The 22,782-nt window shown below is 36.3% G+C and overlaps 1 protein-coding gene across 11 annotated transcripts in view; it reads left to right on the top strand.

Moving 5' to 3' along the window:
* Positions 1 to 22,782, top strand: part of LOC132202927 (ras-specific guanine nucleotide-releasing factor 2-like) — a 76,469-nt gene that overhangs the window by 571 nt on the left and 53,116 nt on the right. The gene's annotated exons all lie outside the window — the stretch shown is intronic.

Here is a 22,782-nt window from a genome sequence, read left to right as displayed (position 1 = left end):
CTTGCGAAGCTATAGATATATTTTTGCGAGGGAAGAAATGAATACAATTTTTGAAATCTAAATTTTGCGCGCCATTTTTAATATACTTTTCAGGTGTTAATGTTTATATTTAATTAATGAAGTCCATGGTAAAAGATTTTTGGACTTTTACGACATTTTTTAGTCTTGATTCCAGCCTCTTAAGTGATAAAATTCTCTTATCTGCTGCATATTATATAATAGCGTCCAGACCAGCATCCGATGAGGAAAACCGCTTATCGTGGTTTTGCACCACTGAACGATAACATTGATACATTGGTTTATTAAACTGTGATTTTTTAACATTAACTTGAGATTAAATAAGTCTTACAATGGTTTTTAGTTTTTGAAAACGTCGTTATTGATTTTAGTGAGGCCATCAAATTTTAAAATAATTCTTCTCCATTAAATTGTAATTAACTAAAATAATTACAATTATATGAAAATTTTCAAAATGCACAATATACGAGACTTTAAAATTTACCAAACTTAATTCTCTTGCAAACATGGGGTCAAGACTAGGTAAATTTTTACTCGAGTATTACATAAATATATTGTTTTATAAATAGCACTTACTTTGCATAATTATTGCATACTAAAGTCACTTGTTATAAATCAAAGAAGTAAAAATATAAATTTTTAGTTATTTTGGAGATCATAATAATTTTTGGGTGTGGTCCTTCCGTCATTAGCTGAAAGAAAACTCTTAATTTGAGTGGTTTTCAACTTCATTGCTCACAATCAGTTATTTTACCATTTTATATAACATTTTTTTCATCTCTTTTAACCTACATAATAGACTGATTCATCTACCGATAAAAACGACGGACCAAAAATTACTCGTTGTGGAAAAAATTTATTGAAGTTGGTACTTCTTTGTTTGAGTCTTCTGATGCAATCTAACCAGTAATCGCACACTCTTGTGCGAAGATTGCAATCTTTCCGCACAGAGCAAGACAGAGTGCTTTTTGAAAAGGGCGATTTTTCACCGTCTCCAGTGAAAACGTAGCTGGTCATAAATAACAGAGTTGCATGAAATCGAAAAACGTCACCTCGGTATTAATTCCCTGCAGGCGGTGTCGCACCTGAGTCGCCGTTGGAAAGGTGCAAAGCGAACGAGCCGGGTAATTGGATTCGTGACCTGAGTACTCGAGTCTCGTCTTTTGTGGTCCGAATTCACTGCCTGCTTTTCTTTGTTGCTCCGATAACGAACGCGGCCGAGATACGATCTGACGGCAGTTGCTTTTCTGCTTTTCCAAGCTTGGCGAGGCGACGAGCGGAAAAATTCACCAGAGATTCTACGGCGTGCCGTAATTCTGGCAATAATGGGCCGTAAAGGCGGCGGGTCCGCTGTAAAATTAGCCTCTCCAGTTTATATGTTTCGTCGCACCGGGTGGCTCTTTTTTCCTCGTGTGGCTTGCAAATTGATCGCAGCTAAATATTGCTCTATCACCATCATTCCACTGCGTTGCTTCTGCCGCAGGGCTGTAAATTATTCATTTACAAAGTTGTCCCTGTCACGGAATTAATTTTGTAGCAATTCAATCTTCGCGGAAATTTAGTTTCCATATTCAAAGTATTAAATTTAAATTATATGTTAAAAAGCAAACAAGAAAAATAATAGTAAATGCAAGTGTATAAAGATGATAAAAATTACGGGGCTGAATAAATGTTTTTTTTTTACGTCTTATGCAATGCGTTTGGTTCTACATCTGAATTTAAAAAATATCTCATTACGTAAATTTTTTTTGGAACTTTTTAGGCCCTGTTCCTAAAATTTCTTCATTCATCACTCATTTCTAAATAACTTATCATTCAGATAATTCCATAATACAATAACATAATTTAAATTAACAAATCTCATCAATTTTTTAATAATGTAAGTTAAAAATGCTCAAGGCCATAATATTCTATAGGTTTTAAACATAAAAGCCAATTTCTATTATTAAAAGAACAAAAAGAAAAACTAAAATATCAAAATAACAAATTCATAAACAAAAACAAAGTATCTATAATGATCAAAATTTACTCTTAATTTTCATTCAGCAATCATTACTGATGAGTGAGGAGCAAACGAAGGTCATTCAATTATAATTTATATTTTGTAAACCTCTGCCAAATAATACATCTGTTACTACTCAAATCAAGTGTCATCAAAATGCCATTGTGATTGTGACATTGGGGCAGTCAAAGAGAAAAACAAAACTCAATCATTGGAATTCAGCATAGATAACGTTCACAGTGCAGTTAATTTTCCACCAACAAAACAATAGCTGGAGCTAGCGATTGCCAATTATTCCAGTCGGGTACAAGCTAATAAAAATCGAAAGAGACTCTTCTCTCTCTAATTACGCGCGACAAAGGGTGCCGTCCAACGATGCGTGCATGGCAGGCCAAGTGGATCGGAATAAGTGATCTCTGAAGCAGAGTTTGATGGCGCCACTTTTAAAAACACGTAATTTCGCTCCGGCTTTTATGGCAAAATGAGGATAAATCGAGCGGCTCTTCTTAAAAGTTCAGCTCTGCAGCCATAACTCATCATCAGCCAAGCCATTATCCCAAATCTGAGCCAACACGCCGCTGGACATGCACACGCGGATCCAATTAATTTGGAGCACATGCGAAAGGAGGTGGAAAAATGAGCAACAAAGCAGCTCGTCCCGCGCCCTAATTATGAATTAATACGGATGTTGCGGAAAAGAGCAGCTTCTGCCTGGGGAAGAGAAGTTAATTAGCTTCCTTTACATTAGCCGGCGTTAATTTTGGTTATGTCTAATTAAACTTTCTCTCTGTCTTTGATTTTCCATTTTGCATTACGGAAATGGTTTTAAAGTCGTGAGGGGACAAGCTGCATCAGAAATATTAAAAGCATTCTCAGTTAATGGAATTCCAGGAAACAAAGGGTGTGGTTTGTTTCTGGCCGTGTTGCGTACATGCCTGGGCAAACTCTGTATAATATATCGGGCGGTTGTTTATGTGCAACAGTTTTTGGTTTATTTGCTGCGGTCTGATTGGAATAACAATCACATGTGAGCTGCGGTTTATCAATTGAAAAAGCAAAAAGTGCATTATGTAAAACTATTTTGTAAGTTAATGATGGTAGGGAAAAGAGTTGTAATTTTACATCATTTTAGATAATAAATTTTTCTGTGCAGTTAAATTTGCTTTAAATAACTACAAATTTTGAAAAATCTAATATTACTTTCTATGAAGATTGCAAAGCTGTTTTTACGGAAAAATATTAAATTTTGTTAATTTTTTTTTAAGATTAAGAGGATTAAGTGCTTCACTCAGAACAAGCAGATTCATTTATATTAATTTTTACTTTTTTTCAATAGACTAAAATTATTTGAGACGGGAGTAGAGCTATTTGGTATTCGAAAGCGAAATTCAAGGGCCATTAAAATTCCTTCAGCCTGTTATTCGGAACGCGGGGCCAACATTTATAAATATGCAAATAAATTTACACCCCGCCGAGGCAAATGCAAATTTGCTCCGCCCGCGCAGACACAGAGCCAAGTGCCACTATAAAAGAGAACAAAAGAGAGAAGGCGCTCGAGTAAAAAAAGAGTGCCGGTGTCGTTTCAAAATAAATCCACTTTGCCGAGAGTATAACACTGCTCGCCATCGATCGCGAAAAAGAAGCTCGTCCAATAAAAATATTTATTTCCAATATTTTCCTCGACTCTCTCGTTCTCTCACTCTTGCGAGAATGGATCCACAGAGTGTGCTGCAGATGCGTATTAACATTCCCGTCGCCAGCCAGCAGTTTCGCTGTTTGCATAAGTTCAGGGGCGGCTTTGCGGGTTGCTTATCGCACGGCCTTTCGCTTGACTGGGCAAAAGTGTCTTTTGCCACTTTGTGTGTGCCGACTCAACTTTTCATTTATTAGCTCGCTATGGGAAAACGTACACATGTGACGGCACCGAGTACAGCCCAAGTTTGCCTGCACAAAGTTGGCTTGTGTGTGTATCATACCCTTCTTTGGCAGGGGGGACGCGTGTACATATTGGATTTCGACTTTGTGTAAGTGGAGCTCGTGATTAGAAATTGAAATCGGTATGCTCGGGGGTTGGCAAGAACGCTGGAATTCTTTCAACGCGCATTTTGTGCGGAAGGGGAATTTTCTGATACAAGCTTTTTTATTAATGCACAATGAAATTTTTCCTACGAAACTTTTTATTTCTTTATTACAATATAAAGAATTTCTCTCCCTTTTTGTAAGATCAACAAAACAAGTTGGAAGCGCAATTTTCGTAAAAGCGTATTTTTTATTTTTACATCATCAAAAGAAACCCACTCATGAAAGAGCAAAGACGTTGACTCACGAAAGACGAGAGTCAACTTTGTTTGTTTAGCGCGATTTTTGTTTCTGTTGGCGAAATCGAAAAGCGACGCAACTCTGTTCTCTGCGAATGGAAAAAGCAAAAAGGGCAAACAAAGCAGGCCGGATTGAAAGAAGGAAATTTGCGTGTTGCTGTTGCCGAGGTTCACAATATGACTAAATTACACGCGCCCATAACGCACACACACAATATTAATGATCACGCCTGCAGCGTTCTGGCAAAACAGCCGCGAGGCAACAGGCTGAATCCGACCCGCGCCCCAAATCGATGCAGAGAGAGATGCTGGCGGGCGAACCAGCAAAATTCTCGTCTTGTTTTGCCTCCTGCTCCACTCCGACGAGAGAGGAAATTCGTTTTGGCATAAGGTATTTCGCTCGCAATTATCCCCTCCGCCCCGAAATTTCCCGCACACGTGAATCGAGAAATTCTTCCCTGCTGTTTGTTCCGCATGGAGAAGATTCTCGGTTTGTGCCGCAGAACGAAGTTCACCCTTAGCTTGTGGAGGAATACGACCCGGTGGAAGCTGATTGTGAAGCGGAATTCAGTTTTGCATGTTAAATTAATAATTAACATTGTTTACTGCAAGGCAACGGCATTTGGGCCTAATGCAAATTAGCTTTTTCATCAGGAGACAAGAGGTAAAATTAGGCTGTTAATAAATTAATTATGGTAATTGGAAACTAATTTCATTATAAATTAAAAATAACATTTATTTTAAAAAATAACCATTAAATACAAAGTGATGCGAAGGTAGGCGTTTAAAATAATTTCTTTTGTTAGGTCAGTTTATTGTAAAATTTATTATTATTATTACTATTTTTTTTTTTTAATAAAAACAATTTTTCAACAAGGACATGCCCGACTGCTACATTTCCACTTTTTTACTAGACTTGAAATTTTTATATTATCATTAGCTTGGGTTTAAAAATTTATAATAAGCTAGAAAAAATCTTCTGAAAAAAAATATTAATGGCACTTTGTTGATAAAGCTAACGTACGCGTCAATCAAATAACCAAAATATTCTTTTTTAATCATTATCTTCAAAAGATGCAAGTTGAGTAATTTTCATTTTGAATTAATCGATTAGCTATTGGAGTCCACCGGAATGGATGGAAGTAATTTGTGGTCATAATTTGTTGACATGGTTACGCAATCCAGCAGAATTTACTTAAAATAAAAACGCAACGTTTTAGATTTACAATTAGGTAAGAGAGACAGTTTTAATTAAGAATATTTTTTTTTTGTAGCGCGCGTCCAATTTTCAATAGACATCTGCATTAATTTGAATGAGTCCCACACGATTCCAAACAAGGCACGCGAACGCGGTTTTAATTACTTCACACATGGCTATGTTGTTGTAGCACCGACAATGGACCATGAATCATTTTCACTGGCGCTCTGAGACTTGCTCCATTGTATGTTGTGTATTATTATGTGATGTAATTAGAATTAAGTGCCGGAGTAGATAATGGTGCAGGGTCGCCCCCACTACCAAAACGGAAGCAATTTGCATTATTTTATAATACAATTTTAAATTTAAATTAAATTTCTTTAGCTTGGTAATTTTTAATTTGCAAACGTAAGTAATTTTACGTTTTATTAATACAAACAAATTATTACACTGTTATCTACGAATAATTAATTTTTCAAAACAGCAGCAGTTGAAATGTAAATATACAAAATTTTGAAACATATTTTTATTATTAAATGCTTATTAAAAATTACGCAGATATTGAGAATTCTGAAATTTCACACTTTGATCTATATTCTAATCGTGTAGTTACAATAAGCACAATGAAAAAATTGTTTGACTTTTGCGAACATTGTAATAGAAATTTAGTAAAATATCAAAATTTTACGTGGCCAGATTGAAAACTATTATTTTTGAAAAAATAAACAATGAAATCTGAAAGTAATTTGTCATTTGCATATAACGTGTCTGTCAATCTGCAATCATTTGCTCCTCGACCTCGTTACTATCGGTAATCCCAAAGGAGCAAAACACTTCAACGCGTCAAAATCTGCATTGACGGCGTTCCCTTTGAGCATCGGCGAGCGAACTATGCTACATGCATGCAGAGTGCCATTTGCTGATATGCACAGCACTCGTCGCTCGTCGTGTCTCCGGCGCATCAATAATAAAACAGACGGGGCACGCAACAGCTACATCAGAATGTAAATTACAGTGTCACGGCAGCGCTACACGTTAAAGTGCATTTTGACTCGCTGACATTAATGGTGAGGAATTATTCAATGTATGTTCTTGCTCCCCAGCAGCTTGAGTGGCACATTTTCAGTTTTAATAACGCTCGTGCCGCCCATTCGCTATCTTTTCGCAGCACCCCACTTTTCATTTGCAGCCGTAACTTGTTTTATTTGCTCGCTGTGAATTACTATTACGTAAACGCGCAATCGTAAAATGAAAAGCCATTAAAAGCGATCAACTTTGCCGCCTGCGAATGGGACCCCCGCCGCGGAATCTTTTGTCCTCAACTCTTTATGACGCGGTGGCACTTTAAGGTTTGCCATGAATATTTATTAACAGCGAAATGTGCTAATTTTTGGAAGAGAGCCGCAATTAAAATGATATTAGAGGCAAACTTTCCCAACCCCCTTTTCTGCGCATAATGGGTCTGTATTGCATGAAGGGCTTTCTCTTGCCCTATTTAAAATAAGTAAATCTTTGAGGTCTGCGAAGGGATTTGTTTAGTTAGTTTGACAATGAGGTGCTTCTCCACAAATTATGTTGGCTGGTGCTCATTACATCGGTTTCATTTAATGTTCTCGTGTTTCCCAAAGTCACCCAGAGTTTGTGGAAAAATAAAAGAAAAACTAGATTGGGATATGACGATTGAGGAGATTTGGTAGAAGATATGAAAAAAATTGATTGTCTAAATTTACCTATGATAGATAAAAATTGAAATCTCTTAAGTATAATTTTTCCGCTTTTTGATTACATGATTTTGAGAAATTACGCTATTCCTCAACACAAATATGATTTAGTTTTGAATTTAAAAAAAAAAAATGCATTTTTAGAATTAAATTATTTGTCAAATAAAGCACTCACAAATTTCATCCAGTAATTTTTTTTGCGATGTTTTTATAGAGGCAAAATTTTACCCCACACTGTCATACGAATATGTGATATAAGCAATTAATCGCGTCACAGAGTCGTAGTGCGAATAAAAAATAAAACGGTTGAGAAAAGGGAGGCAAGCGGCCCGTTTTTCCAGCTCGCTTTGAAGCAGCAGTCACACAATTTTATCGTTACGGATGGAGCCGTCATGCAGAAAGACGGCCGCTCCCTCCATCCATCCGTCGAGCAATTCGAAATACAAACCTGACCGTCTACGCTGTAAGGCAAATTAAAGCGTACAATCACTGTCCGTCTGCCGTTGGTACGATGCCCGTTGCGGGTTCAATTAAACCCGCAAATCTCCTTTCTGCTGACGTAATTGCGCATCTCTTGAGCCGGGGAAAGCGGGGAGACGGATTTATTGAAAAGGTGACTTAAGTTTTAATTTTGTTTCGAGACGAGGGAATATACAAAGTCGAGATAGAATTCAATTTTGAGAAAAGCCAGAAGCCGGAAAAGTCGACTTTCATCTCCAGAGTTTTTTTTTAGCGACAGACATAGAATTCCGGTGTTTGGCAGTTATTGATTATTTTAAAATGTTCTGCCTAAATATTTTTGTTTATTTTGAGATTAAGAAATTGTAATGAAATATTTAAATAATAGCTAAAAATATCATGCATGCCCGATGCATATATATAATTTTGGTCAGAATTGATGTGATTATTTTCTTAAAAAATTCACGCAAAAGTCTGAAGCTAATTGTTTTGGATATAATTTTTTTTTTAAATATACGATATTAATTTTTTTTTAATCGTGTGGCTATTTTCCAAAATTGTTCTTGTTGATCTAGGTAGTTTTTACTTTTCATTACTCTTGCATCTCTTTTGATTTGGAGGTCAAGGGCACACGCACGCAACAAGAAAGAAAGTGCACCCATCAACCCCTGGTAACGACCCCATCTTCGCCGAGCGTGGAACGCGTGTTTTTGCATAGCAGTAGATAAAGTTGCAAAACCAGGGTGGTGGAAACAAATGTGCCACCGGTTGCCTACTTCACCAACCTCACTTTTCTTGCCGACGTCATCTTTATGCAGATGAGTTCTCATGCTAAGCGGCATTATTCATATTTGCATTTTATATTCGAAATGCACGGCACAAAAGCAACGGTGCGGTATAAGTATATATTATATTGGTACATTTACAGAGAAGAACTCTGAATTGCTCAGTTGCTACTTCTTTTTTCTGCCCTTTTTCATTATTTTTTCGCAGCCGGTTTATTTTCCCAAGCATATTTCTCCAGTGTCCTCCACTCTAGAGTTTGCACGTTTTCCCTTCTGTATATTTTTTATTCATTCACCCCAGCAGCAGACGAGAGAAGATGCATGCGAGAGAAAAAGTAATCTCGCGGCTTTGCGGGCGCCGCGCTCGCGCACAACCAACAGGAAATGATAATGCACGGAAAAGCGGCAAGATTAAATTTTCCGCGCCTTTGTTTGCCGCAGTGTTTGCGTTTTGCAAGTCAAAGTTGACGCGCACTGGCTTTGCTTGCGACCACTTTTTTCGCCAAATGTGTGTAATTACAGACGACAGAGGTTTCAATTATGCAGCGCACAAATGTGGAAACTCATTAATCACTGTCCAGTCGACTCCCCTGCACTCTCTTGCAAGTTTTATTGTGGCACGCTCTTTTCACGCTGAAGTTGAATTGTCAAGCATGGCTGAAATGCGTAGGCGTGGAAACAATTAAATGAAAAAAAAAATGTAATTAAGGTGAAAAAAGGGGGCAATGCAATTTTAAATCTTTATTAATAAATTCAAGAAGTTGTATATGAAGTTAAAAAGAATAATTTTTGTTTTTTTCAAGAAGAACAATTTTTTTATTAACCGTTTAAACAGGATCGTGTTTACATACCAGCTGTATAATAAATTCTTCGAGTAGAATTGCGACTTTGTATTTTTTTTTCCTATGAGAAAATAGGATAACCCTGTTTTGTATAATTTATTTCCAAACTACATGAAATTAAAAAAATACAGTTATTCCATTTTTTTTTTTTATAAACTTAAAAAGCTCTTTTAAATTTTATCATTTAATAATTTTTACTTTTTATTTAAACCAATCAAAATCAATTTGAAAATATTTGAAAGTAGCTAACATTATTTCAAAATCACTTTAAAGTGATTCATTAATATGTTACGTACAGGATAATTAATTAGTCTTAAAAGCCCAATTTTAAATATGATGCGAAGTACCTGTCACTGTATACCTAAAGAAAGAATTAATTAACTGCGCAGAGATTGAGGTTTGCTTTTATTCTCTGATCCGAGTTCAGTGTACTCATGAGAAAATGAAGGCACTTTGTCAGCGGACTTAATTTCTCAAGTGCGTCACGCGCCGATGGGCAAAAAATAATGCTGGGAACCTTTCCGTAAATGAATTTTTTTGCTAAAGCAGAGTGGTAAATCGGTCCGCCGGTGGTTTTTTCCTTCACCGGAGTGGTTCACCTGGGAGCAGGGAAATGCACGGCTTGATTGGATGAAAAATGGTGCGCTCTGGTGTCATTAATTCATACAGGGGTGACACAACCCCCGGCGCGCATAAAAAACTCTCTAATGACGTCGTGAAAGGACGTGCGAGTGCGAAAACGGGTGTGAAAAAAGAAACGTGGTCCCACTGAGCTTACGAGATCCTTCAAGTTTTGTTTTTTGTTTTTTCCTCATAAAAAAGATAGAGGAGTTTGAGATCATTGAGACAAGCTTCAGGCACAAGACAAGTGTTGTGTTTGCAAGATCACTTGTCTTGTTTAGGAAGAGCAGAAAAGTTTATGATACATTTATTATTAATTTTTATTTTATAAGGATACACACCTGTGCAGTTCTAGAAAGAAGTATTATGCACGCTGTTTAAATTTGCCTGTTAATCTTTTTGTAGTTTTTTAAAATTAATTATAAGTTTAGGGAATTTTGAGGTATTTCATCAAGATACAGGCCAGGCTATTTAGGTAATCAATCATTTATTTTTCCTCCTGTAGATTATCAGGTCTTGAGAATATTTTAATCTTCGTTGTGCCACCCTAAATTTAAAGAGGTGGACGGCATTAAGATTTTCCTGTCAAAAGAAAATATGCAGCAGCATTTTCATCTCACATCGATAAGGAAAGCTTTTTCTGGAATGAGACATCTCGGGTTTGAGACGCCATCGCGTCACATATTGATTGATGCAAAAACAGCTCTTTGAAAGTTGGCACAAACCGGATCCATCTCAATTTCTGAGAAAAGACACCTCTGCAAAAATTCCCAGAGATTCTTCTCGGGCGCCATTTTGCAGGTTTGCAAAAGTCGGCAGGGTTTTGAACGTAGTTTTCTCGCGGGACAACGGCTTTGTTTAAATATTTAAAAACGCTGAGGGTCGCACACAAGCTCAGCTTCGTCTTTTGCAGCGCATTAAGCTCAATTAGTACGAGACTCGCTCGATGAGAAAAGTCTCGCGGCAGCAGCAGCGTTGCGCAGTTGAATTAAAAACAATGACAGAAATGAGACCGTTTCTACAAACTCCACCGACGAAAGAGAAAGAGCGGGTTAATTAATTAATCTCATTTTGAACGCGCTGCCAGCGCCAAATTTGATTTGATGAGATCTCGGGGACAATTTATTTTTTAAAAACTTTTTGGCAGAAAGAGAGGGCAGGAAAATGCGCTTTTGCAGAGTATAATGTCTTTTCAGACCGCGGCGGCAAAACTTTGCTTCCTCGGCATCCACTTAAAAGTTTGCGCCCGCGGCCCATTTTTATATACGCGAGATATGAAGACGAGTGAAGTGCGGTTTTTCTCTTCCTTCCATGACAACAGCACTTGAAAAGGCGCATCGTCTTGACAGCTAAATGGAGAGAGAGAGGTGCACGCATGACGTTTTATCCGTCTTGCGCCACCAGTATCGTTTTGCATGTGTATTGTGGACGGCTCGAATTTTGCACTTTTTGTAATTTCAGACCCGGCGAGGCGTCATCAGTCACGCACGACAGTTTGCTCCACTGGGGTGCTCTTGCAAAGTTCCATTTCTTAATACACGCAAAATAAGAACAAGTATATATCCTCTGTTCTTAGAACAATTGTAATATGTTTTGAAAAATAATAATGTGCAGTAGAAAACAAATTTTTTGTGCTCTTGATATTAATAAATGTTTATTCCATCCATCAGGATAAGGAGACCATTCAAGAAAGCACAAAAGAGTAATTTTTTTTCATTTGAATTTACTTTATGAAGGCAATTTTTTAAGAATGTACTAAATATTGTTTTTTCCTTGTTTACATTAATAACATCAGACAATACCCGCAACAATGTACAAAAAATTCTACAAAAACTTAAAAGACACACGCACACAAAAGACATATTTAAAAATAAAAATCAAGTTATGACAATATTGATTGAGTATTGTTTCATAAACAAAAGTATAAAATCATTTAATCATATCTTGATATAATTATATTTTATACTTTTCTATGTAGAATTGTAAAGCTTTTTAAAATACAAAAATATTCAGTCAAATTAATTTGGAAATAAGACCTTAAAAAATAAATAAAATGGAACGCTGTGTACTCAATTAAAAAATCTCAATATTATTTCAGAGTAGAATACCATTCTTTATTCAGTGCTCTAAAATAAATGCATATTTGAGGGTTCAGTAGTCAATTAAATTTATTTTAATTTTTTCTCAGAACACGTCAAAACAATCAATTATAAAAAATTGGTTGGTAGAAAAATACACAGTGCTAGTGAATGAACTGAAACTCATAACCTAGTATTTACCAAGAGGCGATAAATAAAATACCGCACTGCAGTCTTATTAATTAAGGGGGAAATTAAAATTGTTTCCGTTGCTTGAATTAAAATAAATTTTCAGAAATGATTAAATTTCTACACAAAATTCATGTGCTCAAATCTTGCTTTCCATGTCAATATTGAAATTAAAAATGATCAATATTATTCAACTATTGAAAAGACAGTTAATACCTAGAGGGGGAAATATTCAATTTGGGTAGGCAGTGGAGCATTTTCTCGATGGTGCGCACCGGTCAAATGGCACACGGAGGCGCGCACATTTCACTCTGCTCTTAATTAACCTGATCGGTGAAGAGCCGGGGCAAAAATACGCACTGCTTGCAGAGGAAGCGGAGGATTTGCGCCGCCTGTGGAGCTCGCACAGGTAGCAGAGCGAACGACGTCGCAATGACGTCAGTGTTGACCCCACGGGATGATGGGAAGAGCGAGCTGTGCCGTGCGCCGCCACAAAACGGCGGGCGCGGCGCACGACGCCGTGTTGGCCTCGCGAAACGGCGCCGAAATTCGCCGATTGATTTTCGCCCGGGACACCGCAAAATTTGCAACATTGCTTTCCTTTCGAATGGAGAGTATTTGATTTTCATTTCTGATTTTGATGCCCTCATGAATTATTGATTTATTATTCAATACATGTTACCCCCAGAGTGGTTATCTCAAACGATTGATTTTATTCTCCAAACTGAATAATCAAGTGATTACATATGCGATACAAATTTTCAAAATGTAGATGAAAAAGGTAAATTGAAATTAATTTTGCTAGTAAATACATTTTTTGGGTTAAAATACCTGATCAGCAATTTTTAATGTATATGAACTTAATATGTGAAAATAATGGTTTTGTAGAGTATAGATTTGAGAAATCACAATTTCAGTAAACACTTGAAAGTTTTAACAATTACGAACAATCCACGCTACAAACCCAGATTCTGCTATTGATATAACATAATATTATAAGTTAATCTGATTGTGAGTTTGTTTTTGAATAAAAAACAATTTTCTGCAACGAGGAAAAAGCCCGATCTCTTCATTTCCTAAAATATATTTATTTGAATAAAGAAAAAGTTTCTTGAATAGATTTGTTGAATAGAGATTTTAAAATAAATATGAGGACTTGACCAATCAAAACGGCTTAATCTATATTGATTTTACTAATAGTATCAATTTAATTACAGCTTTACTCTAACAAATTAAATTAGATTTTTTTGGTTGATTGCATTTTCATTTCCAAAAAGAAAATCGTCATATCACAAAAATCAACAACAATCAGAGTGAATTTTGATTGTTTCGATGTATATGCATATATACTTATTTTTAAATATAAAATACTTTTATTTCAATGAAAATTTGTAACTTATTAAACCATTTAATTCTTGTGGGCTAAAATAACACAAATAACAATTCAACCGCAAGAAAATGAATTAGCATAGCAAGAGAATTAGAGTCGTTGCACTCTGGATCTAGAAAAAGAGATTTCCATTATTTTAGCTGCTTCAGGGGATGTCTGGAAAATAAATTGTCTCCATCAGACGGATCACGGATGCAAATCGACGCAAGAATCTCGCAACTCCTTTTGCGAACAAGATAATAAATGCGATTCCCACGTGCAGTGGCAATTCGAGCGTCTCCTGCGTAGTGCGAGGTATACATCATGCAAATTGTGCGTCGTTTTCCTCCCGCTGTTATCGACACCCTTTTTCTCTTCGTGGGAAACAAAACTCATGGGCACCGGCACCACATTTGTAACCTCCTCTCAACAAAATCCAGGACACAAGACCGACAATCGAAAAATGTAGCAACTTTTTCGTTGCCTCTCTCTAGGGAAGCAGAGTTTCCAGTTCGATAACTTTTCTGAAAAAAAAATATATTATACAAAAAGAGATTTAATCACCCAGGGGCAGCAGGTTTTTTCCACACGCGTGTCTCTCCGCAAAAGGGCGAAGTTTGTCCACAAGTTGCGAGAAACATTTTCGCTTACCTGCTTCGTGGAATTCTTTCTCTGGGACCTTTCGCGAAATATCCAGATAGAATTCGATACAACGTATATATTGGTTTGCGAGCATGAACATTTATTTACATATTACGACGGTCCGCTATCGCTTTTGGCCGAGATCAATAAACCTATATGGTTCTTCGGGGAACGCTTGCAAAGTCTGATTCGGTTATTTGGAAAGCTCTTTATTGGAATATCCATCACCATCAACCCGTTTCCATTTTCTTTTACAAAACTCGCCTCTATAGCGACCGGGGAAAAAGCGATTCTAAATATGCGAACTAATTGTTTTTTCAATTTTTCAACAGTTATATTTTATTATAATAGATGTGTTATTATGGTAGAGGTTTGAGCAAATTAGTCAACTCCTTTTAGTTAATATAATTTAATTAAGTTTAGTTAATATTTAATAATTTTATTTCTTCCTATTTTGCACATTTGTTCTATTTCGAATTTTGGAAAATTGTCAATAAAGGCTACAAAATTAAAACAATTTATACATGAATTGGGCGTGATTAATCTAACAGCTTTTAGCGGCTTTTAGTTTTACCTGATTTGTCTCAAATATTGCCGCATGTGGTCAGTGCTTTTTTTTATCTAGCAATTTTATGTTAAACACTAATGTTAAACAAATTTGCACAGCTTATGGTATATAAATATAATAAAATCTAGAAAACACATAATTTAAAGAGAATGAAAAGATATTATAACTCGCTATGATTAAATTAACTAATTATTTCCAGTTTCAATTGTGTTTTTTAATCAGTTTCTTGCGTCTCATTTGCTCAGTTCTAGTCTGTCAGATATCAAATTTTTTCTCTTTAAATTGCATGAAAGTTTTTTTTTTATGTTTTGGCTTGTCTCCAAGAAAATGATAAAAAAATGTTAATTAACTGGAATTTGCAATCGTTTCCTTTTTCTTTTGTTAAAGTCTACACGAAAAAAAATAAAAGAACAAAAAATTGTCTTTTCCATTTTTGAACATATTGCTAAAAATATAATTGGGTGAGCCTTCAAAAATTCCACTGGAGTTTCCTTTTCTATTACTTTTGTTTTTACCACCAGCAGAAAAAAATTAACAATGCCATTTCTGTCACACTGAAACGAGGACAAACAACATCCATGCTAGTTTCTCTTGGCAAATTACCTCCTCATTTTTTATCGTAACATTTTCCGCCTAACAAGTTGTTTTCCCATCAGATGCTACAACTCCAAGACAAAAATATATGGGTTGTTTATTTCTGCCGGCGATGCTCTACAAACCAGAACTGACGAGAGCAGCTGATGCAAATACGCTACATGCCTGCGAGACTCGCTGACAATGAGACACAAAGCGTTAGCGGCTGGTTCAAGTCAAACAACACACGCGTGTGTATGTCAGATGGCGGCAGGAAACCGCAATTTCCAAAACGGGCTCGGGGCTGTTAAAGTAGCCTGTTTGTGTGCTAATCGTACAATAGGATATATAGTCAAACTACTTTTCTCTTTTCCGAGTTGGCACGCGAACGTTAGACAAACGGTCGGCAGCGTGACTGTTGCTTTGGCATGCAACAAGTCCCTGCCGGTCTGACTTTGAGCGACCCCTATGCGTCTCTTGGCGCTAAGGGTCACTGAAAATTCCCAATGAAAATCAAACCAAAATGGAGATTAATGTGGCTGAAGCTGCAAAAGTTCCTAATCCTAAATCGTCAAGGTATTAAAACTTTGAAAATTTGTTTGGTCCTCCAGGAATAATTTATTTTGGGGCTCAAAGATAGCGTGAAGCGTGAAGTTTGATTATGTATTATCTCTGATAACTTTTTTTACTTAATTTTATTTGAATTAAAAAAAATACAGGATACAAAAATTGAATTATTAAAAATAACAAATTAAAAAAAAAATTATTACCATTTTTGTATGTTGTATACACTTGTGTCTAATAAAATATTTTGATTTGATTTGAAAAAAAAATTATTTGTTGTTTTTAAGTTTTGTAAATTAAGATAATTAAATTTCTATTATTTTAAAATAAAGTTTTTGAAATTAAAAAATAATTATTTTCAGGTTATTTATGAGAAGCATTAAAAATACAATTATAACACTTTCTAATTATATTTAAAAGAATTATTTAGACATATAAAAAATAATTATGAAATTAATTTAACATAATAATATATAGCATTATGTCAATAAAAGTTTTTATAACTAACAAACTCGGTTTAAATTTTAAACACTAAGATTAAAACTGATAAATATAATATGTATACATTTATCAATTTTAATCTTAATAATGTATACATTATTATGCATAATATATTATTATTAATATTGTTTTTTTTTTGCATTTGTAGTCGTTTTGATGCCGAGAAGTGAGAAATTACTTGAAACAAACAATGAAACTTCTTCGCCCTAATTAAAAAATTTAAGTGTTTGTTGAGAATTGATATAAACTTTTGTTTTTACAGACCCCAAAATATTTGAAGGATATTGATTTTTTAACCTTATCTTGATAAAGATACTTTTTTTGTAAAAATTTTTATGTATTATCAAAATGGAGGCACTATTCTTGTGTCTGAATATTAATATCAGCGCGATAAAAGCGCTCCAATCCATGCAAATAAACTTGCTCGTTAAATATTCAATAAATTCCCCTCCGCGTGGCAAGGGAAGATTTTCGGCAACCTTTTCACAAAGCCTCTGCGCAATCTCCTTTGCGAATCACCGAGCCTGCAATTTGCGGATTGGCCTTGGAGCTGTCTTATCTCTGTTTTTTTTTTTTTTGCTCGAATAACGCGAGACACGCACACAAGAAAGGAGACTTGTTGACCTGATTCGCGGAAGCTCCACTGCAGCGACGATAAAATCGGGTTTAAATGCGAGATGAAGTTAGGCGTCGGTGAGGACGAGGTGATAAATTTGTGATGGGCAGGTAGGCTTCGTCGCTGATTCGTATATTGATTCGCCGATTCTGTCGTTGTGGAACCGCCGCCTGAGCTGAATGTTTTCCTTTCGACAAACAAACTGCGGAACAGCCCTTGAGGCAATTTAGCTGAATTCAATTAATCTTTTGTCAGGGGGAAAATGGAAAAGAGGCAGCGGGAACGCGCATCTCACTTTCCTTTGCTTTTTTAATTGATTTTGAGACTCAAAAAGGGAGATAGGTAGAAAATTCTTTTGTCCAACCGTTTCCAGGAAATTAATTTCAAAAAGAATTGTAGCAAAACGTGTTTGTGAAATTGCCGCAAGCTCTTTGCTGTATCGCATTTCTAAAAAAAAAAGAAAAAAAAATTGTGCCTGTTCTTGTAACGTAACGTGAAATAAAATCAATAGTTAATTTCACCGCACACGTTATTGAGAACCAATAAAAATTAAATTTGGTTGGTAATGAAACGTACAAAAAGGTAAAAAAAAGTGTACAATTTTAAATTAACAGAACTATTAATAATTTATGTTAATTAGAAACTGATTGTAATGTTTTAAATACATTATTTTTTCATAGTTTTTTTTATAATGGTAGCTAAAATTTGTTCTTAAATTATATTTTTAAAAACCAGCTTGACATTTCCCATCAACTTGACTGCAGGGCCTCTTAGACACGTCTATTCCGTCAAGCCATCAACGTTAAATCCTGGGCTGAAGCATTGCTTCAAATTAAGCCGTCGCCGCCAGGTTCGGTTGTTTTCTTGCGGATGATCGATCTGCAACCACTAGAGATGTTTCCCCGGTGAATGCTTGTTTCTGCATTGGCATGCAATTAGCGCGTAATCCCGCGAACGGAGAGGAAGAGGCAACGAACGCGCGGTACATAAATTGTCGTCGCCTGCGAAAACCATGTCTAAACAAATCCGTCCTTAAGACAAGATGGGGAAGAAAGGACGTGTGTGCGGGAAAAGATCGATTCTGGGACAAGAAAAATATTTTGCCAACGGCCGGATCAGTCAGAGCGAAAGAGGGTGAAGAGAAAAAAAGCAGACTGGATTCGCGAGGGTTTTGTGCGGCGAACGCGTTGTGCGGGTTGCCTGCCGACGCATTCCAAGGGCTTTGTTTCGCATGCTGACGGCTGGTTGCTGATGAGCGGGCCTTTTTGTTTGAGCTCTTTTTGAATTTCACATGAATCGGCTCCCTTTCCTACCGCTGTCGAAGCCGCCGTCCGCCTTCATCCCCTTTCGTTTCAGTTTATTTTTGACGTTTAATTTCATTTATATATTTGGTTTTCAGGGACGATCGATCCTCCCTTATATAAAAATAAAACATAATTAATCAAGCGTTCGTGTAAATGGAATTTATCGAGTTTTTTCAAGTTCTTTTACAGAAAGGATGATGCAGCAGTAGTAGAGTGAAGTATCATCAAAAGTTTTATGTGGCGCTACTTGTCGTAAAACTTGTTCCTCGTCAGGATAGGCAGTCAATATCTAAAATGATTGAAGTTTTTATTTACTGCATACGAGAAGAATATTTTTATGCCAATGCTAGTATGATACTTAAGAGTGATAATAATTCTGCAAAATGCACAAGGTATATTTAAATGTGACTCCAGCCTCCATTGGTAGCACCTAAAGCACGAAATAATTAAAAAGTTTGAAAAAAAAAACGTATAGAAATCAATTAGTTCATCAACTTATCAATTTAAATAAGATACCAAAGCAATTAATCTGCTGTTAAAATTCTTTATGCAAAAATAAGACAAATAAAATCATATTAAGGACAACAAACTAAGTGGTATATTAATCAGTGGCCAGAAGAACTGCTTTGCTCCAAATCTACAGTCCGAATCGTATGAGCATAGTTGAGTTTCCAAGCCTTTGACTGCGGAATAATTTAGACCGCATTGGCAAACACTCTATATGAGCACTTCCTTCCTCTCTGCCAGTTTATTATCCAAACAGCGCGCAGTCGTCTCTCAACTCTTGCAGACATCTCTCATTACGCGAGCACACGACAGTTTACTTAGCAATATTCCTCAAAATTGGCTTCCAACCGGAAAAGTAAACAACGCGACGAGCACAAATTTGATAAAACTCTTTCCTTCAGCACTCAGTTTTCAAAAGAGACTTCCCTAATTAAGCTGAATTCACAATTAGGAGATTTCTCTTTGCGTAGCAATCAAAGTTAATCATTTGACTGGCTGGAAGGGGATGGATGAGAAGTGCCACCTGCGCGTGTGTAAATCTGCTAATCAGCAGCGACGCACCCGAGCGAATCCACCCAGCCTGGTCGCCAGCCGTAATGCGCAAAAAGCTATAAATTTGCCGCATACACACGGATAAAAACTGGCCTTTGGTAAAAATTCGGTAAGGCAGAAAGAGAGATATCTAATTCCACTACTTGCTCTCTCTGCAGATTTATTTCACCGCGTCCAGAGTGCCAGTTCGAGAGTGAAAAGGGAGGTGTTAGGAATGACTAGAGAGACCTCCATACTTCTCAATTTTCCACCAACGTCGTCCATGGCAGAAAAAAACAGAAAAAAAACAGAGATGACCCTTGCTTTTTGCGTCTTGCTGTGAAAAGAGGAAAGTTTCCCGCTCGCGATTTACTGATTCTCCAAATTTCAGGCTCAAAATTGCTATTTAAAATTTGCTTTTGTTTTTGCACTATGACCCAAGGTTTTAATTTTCCTTTTTTATTCAGAACAAGGAAAATACTGCTTTCCCGCTCCACTCTCAATTTTCCGCGAATGTCGTTTACGACAGGAAAAAAACAGATGATCCTTGCTTTTTCATCTCACCGTGTAAAGTTTTCCTTTTGCAAATTAACGATTCCCAGAATTGCCGAAACTTGAGTTTCAAAATTTTTTATGAAAAAAGAGTGATTTCAATTTTACATGAGCCGGAGCGTTAATTTTCCTTTTTTTATTCAGAACAAGTAAATCCTGCTTTCGTGCTCCACTGTACCAAATCCAAGAGGCGGAAAGCTAAATTTTGCACCCTAGCTTGACCCGGCCAGATCGGCAGGTACATACGAGAGGAGCCCGAATTTTTTTTCTCTTTGCCACAGGAGGCGAACTTCGACTTGCATTAGGGTCAACTGGTATAAAAGAAACCACCCTTCTCTCCAGGCGGGCGAGGTGTAGTGCCGTTTTGAATCGAGGGAACTCGTTAGTGGATAAATCCATCCAACCTAGGAGATAAACAGATAAAGACGAGTTCGCTCAAAGGACTGACGCCAGCCTCTGTTATTTCCTCAATTTGCTGGACACGGCCCTGCCTGCCACACCGATAAGCTCGGTGATCAATCATCGCAATTATTTAATTATGCCCCTTTGGCATCACTTGTTTCGTGTAATTATCAGAGGGCTGCTCTCGCTCTCGGTTCATTAACTCGCCAACGTTGACGCGAATCGACGCCTTTCAAAAGAGCTCGCCCAAAATGTGTCACAGCGGTTTTTTTGTGTGACAGCGTGTGGGATTTTTTTGGCGAATTACAAATAACTAATTTTGCGCATTGTTATTATTCTGAAGCCTGCCAAAACATGCAGGCGTTATTATTTTACGGTTTTCTCTATAATTCCATATATTGAAATGGTTTAAAAGAAACATATATTGTTTTTAAATGAAAAGAAAATAAATTAAGGGAAATATCTATCATATCTGAAAACGTTTTGTTATTAAAACAGGCTTTTATCTGAAAGTAAATAAAAACATTTATGCAACGCAATTAAAAACATTGTCAACTGCATTCATGTTTAAATTTATTTTCTTAAATTCACTTTAATTGTTTGGATTAATGAATGCATTTATTTTACACCACAGGTGTGCTACTGATGCAAATTATAATATATAAAAATATGAAGAAAAACATAAACAAAGAAAAGAAACATAATTAATTACAAATCTGCGCTATTTTATAAAATTTTTATTATATTTTTTCTACGTATTCATATAAACCGTTTTGATTAAATCACTATTATTTTATAAACTTATTACTTTTGATGATGTTTGAATTTAAATTCACTTTTCCTCAAAAAACGTATCAAGGAAGACAAGCTGACCTTAATTTGAAACATTAAGAAACCCCAATCACGAAAATGATTTTATTTGAATAATTCTCTGTCATGGCAACTTTAACTTTGTTTGAATATCAAAACTCTAAAAATTCTGAGACCTATTCGCAGGACAGAATGAATGTTTGTTTGCACCAAATGTTATTATTAAAATTTCACCAAAAACCACTTTTTTCATTATAAACCTGGAACCCTCATTTTGAAACTGTCACATTTCTGCAGAGGCTGGGAATTATTTATTGTGTGCTGACAGAAAAGCGCTTTTTGTGATAAACTCGCGCATTTATTCAAAAGCACACTCACTGAAAATCTGTTTTCACTTGCAACCCCAAGCAACGAGTTTTTGTTCCCGCTGGTTCCACGAAAAGCAGCTCCCTTTGTTCCAGTCACCAAATGTCATGGAGCTTCATTAATTAGTGGAGTTCTGTGTGCGGAGTCTTTTACACCTCTCGCCGCACTTTTAATTATCTCTGCTCGCGAAAAAGAAATAGTGAAACAAAGGGAGCCGGGCGAAAAGTGCCCTGCCGAAACGTGTCCCGCCGCGTCCGCCGGCGTTATTAAATTTACATCAACGTGCGCACGTCCCTTAGGAAATTCCCCTTACCGCGCTATCCTTTCATTAGCCACTGATCCCCTGGCTCATGCAACTCCCTTGAAAAAAGCAGCCTGTGGCGGGGACAGCCAAAGTTGGGCCAGACTTTTAATCGAGATTTAATTTTGGCCACGTTTTTACTATTATGGATGCTAATTATTATTGCGTCCGCCTGAAGAAGACTCTGGCTTATTATCGATCACGTGCTCTTAATAAGCCTGGCGTCGAGTGATACATGAACGTAGGCACTGAATTCGTCTTCAACACAATGCCCGAGAGAGGCAGCGGCTGAATTTATGGCCGGGCGCCGAGGGAATATTTCACGAATGTTGCGAAACACAATGCTTGACGCAGCACAATTGATCAAGTTCGATTCTCGTCAGCCAACCATTACTGAAACTGACAATAAAAGCAATTGAATATCACCTAATGGGCAGCAATCATTTTATGATTTCGAAATTCACTTTTTCAAGATAATGAGGCTTTTCTTCAATCAAAAATGTTGCAAAAAATTCAGTTATTATTTATTTCAATTCATTCGTCATTTTGAAAACTATCATTTTAGGAAAACAGATTGAAATTGAATTTCCAAAATAAAATAATTGTTGCTAAAATATATCAAAAGCAAATTAATATTATTGTTAATTTGTCCTCATTGTTACAAATACATTGTTTACATTCAATTGTTGAAAACAATTTATTTAAAAAAGGGTATTTTGGACAAAACGGCACCACCACTAGCAAGAATTTTTATAAAACTCCCAAAATACAAAAGACGCTATCCGACGCAGTGACCCTAGGTTTACAAAGTTTTTGTTCTTATCATGTATCATAAATTTTGCCACAGGTAGTTCTTGAAGAGGATAGGAAACTGCTCCACTGGGCATAATTATACTAGTTTGATTTTTTATCTTTAGAATTTTCAAAATTTTAAGACAAGTTTCT

Source organism: Neocloeon triangulifer, unplaced genomic scaffold (genome assembly GCF_031216515.1).
Source record: "Neocloeon triangulifer isolate White Clay Creek 2 clone unplaced genomic scaffold, ASM3121651v1 ptg000017l, whole genome shotgun sequence".
NCBI classification, from domain to species: Eukaryota; Metazoa; Arthropoda; class Insecta; order Ephemeroptera; family Baetidae; genus Neocloeon; species Neocloeon triangulifer.
The sequence above is the reverse complement of the archived record's forward strand: the minus strand, read 5'-3'. Positions and strand labels throughout refer to the sequence as shown.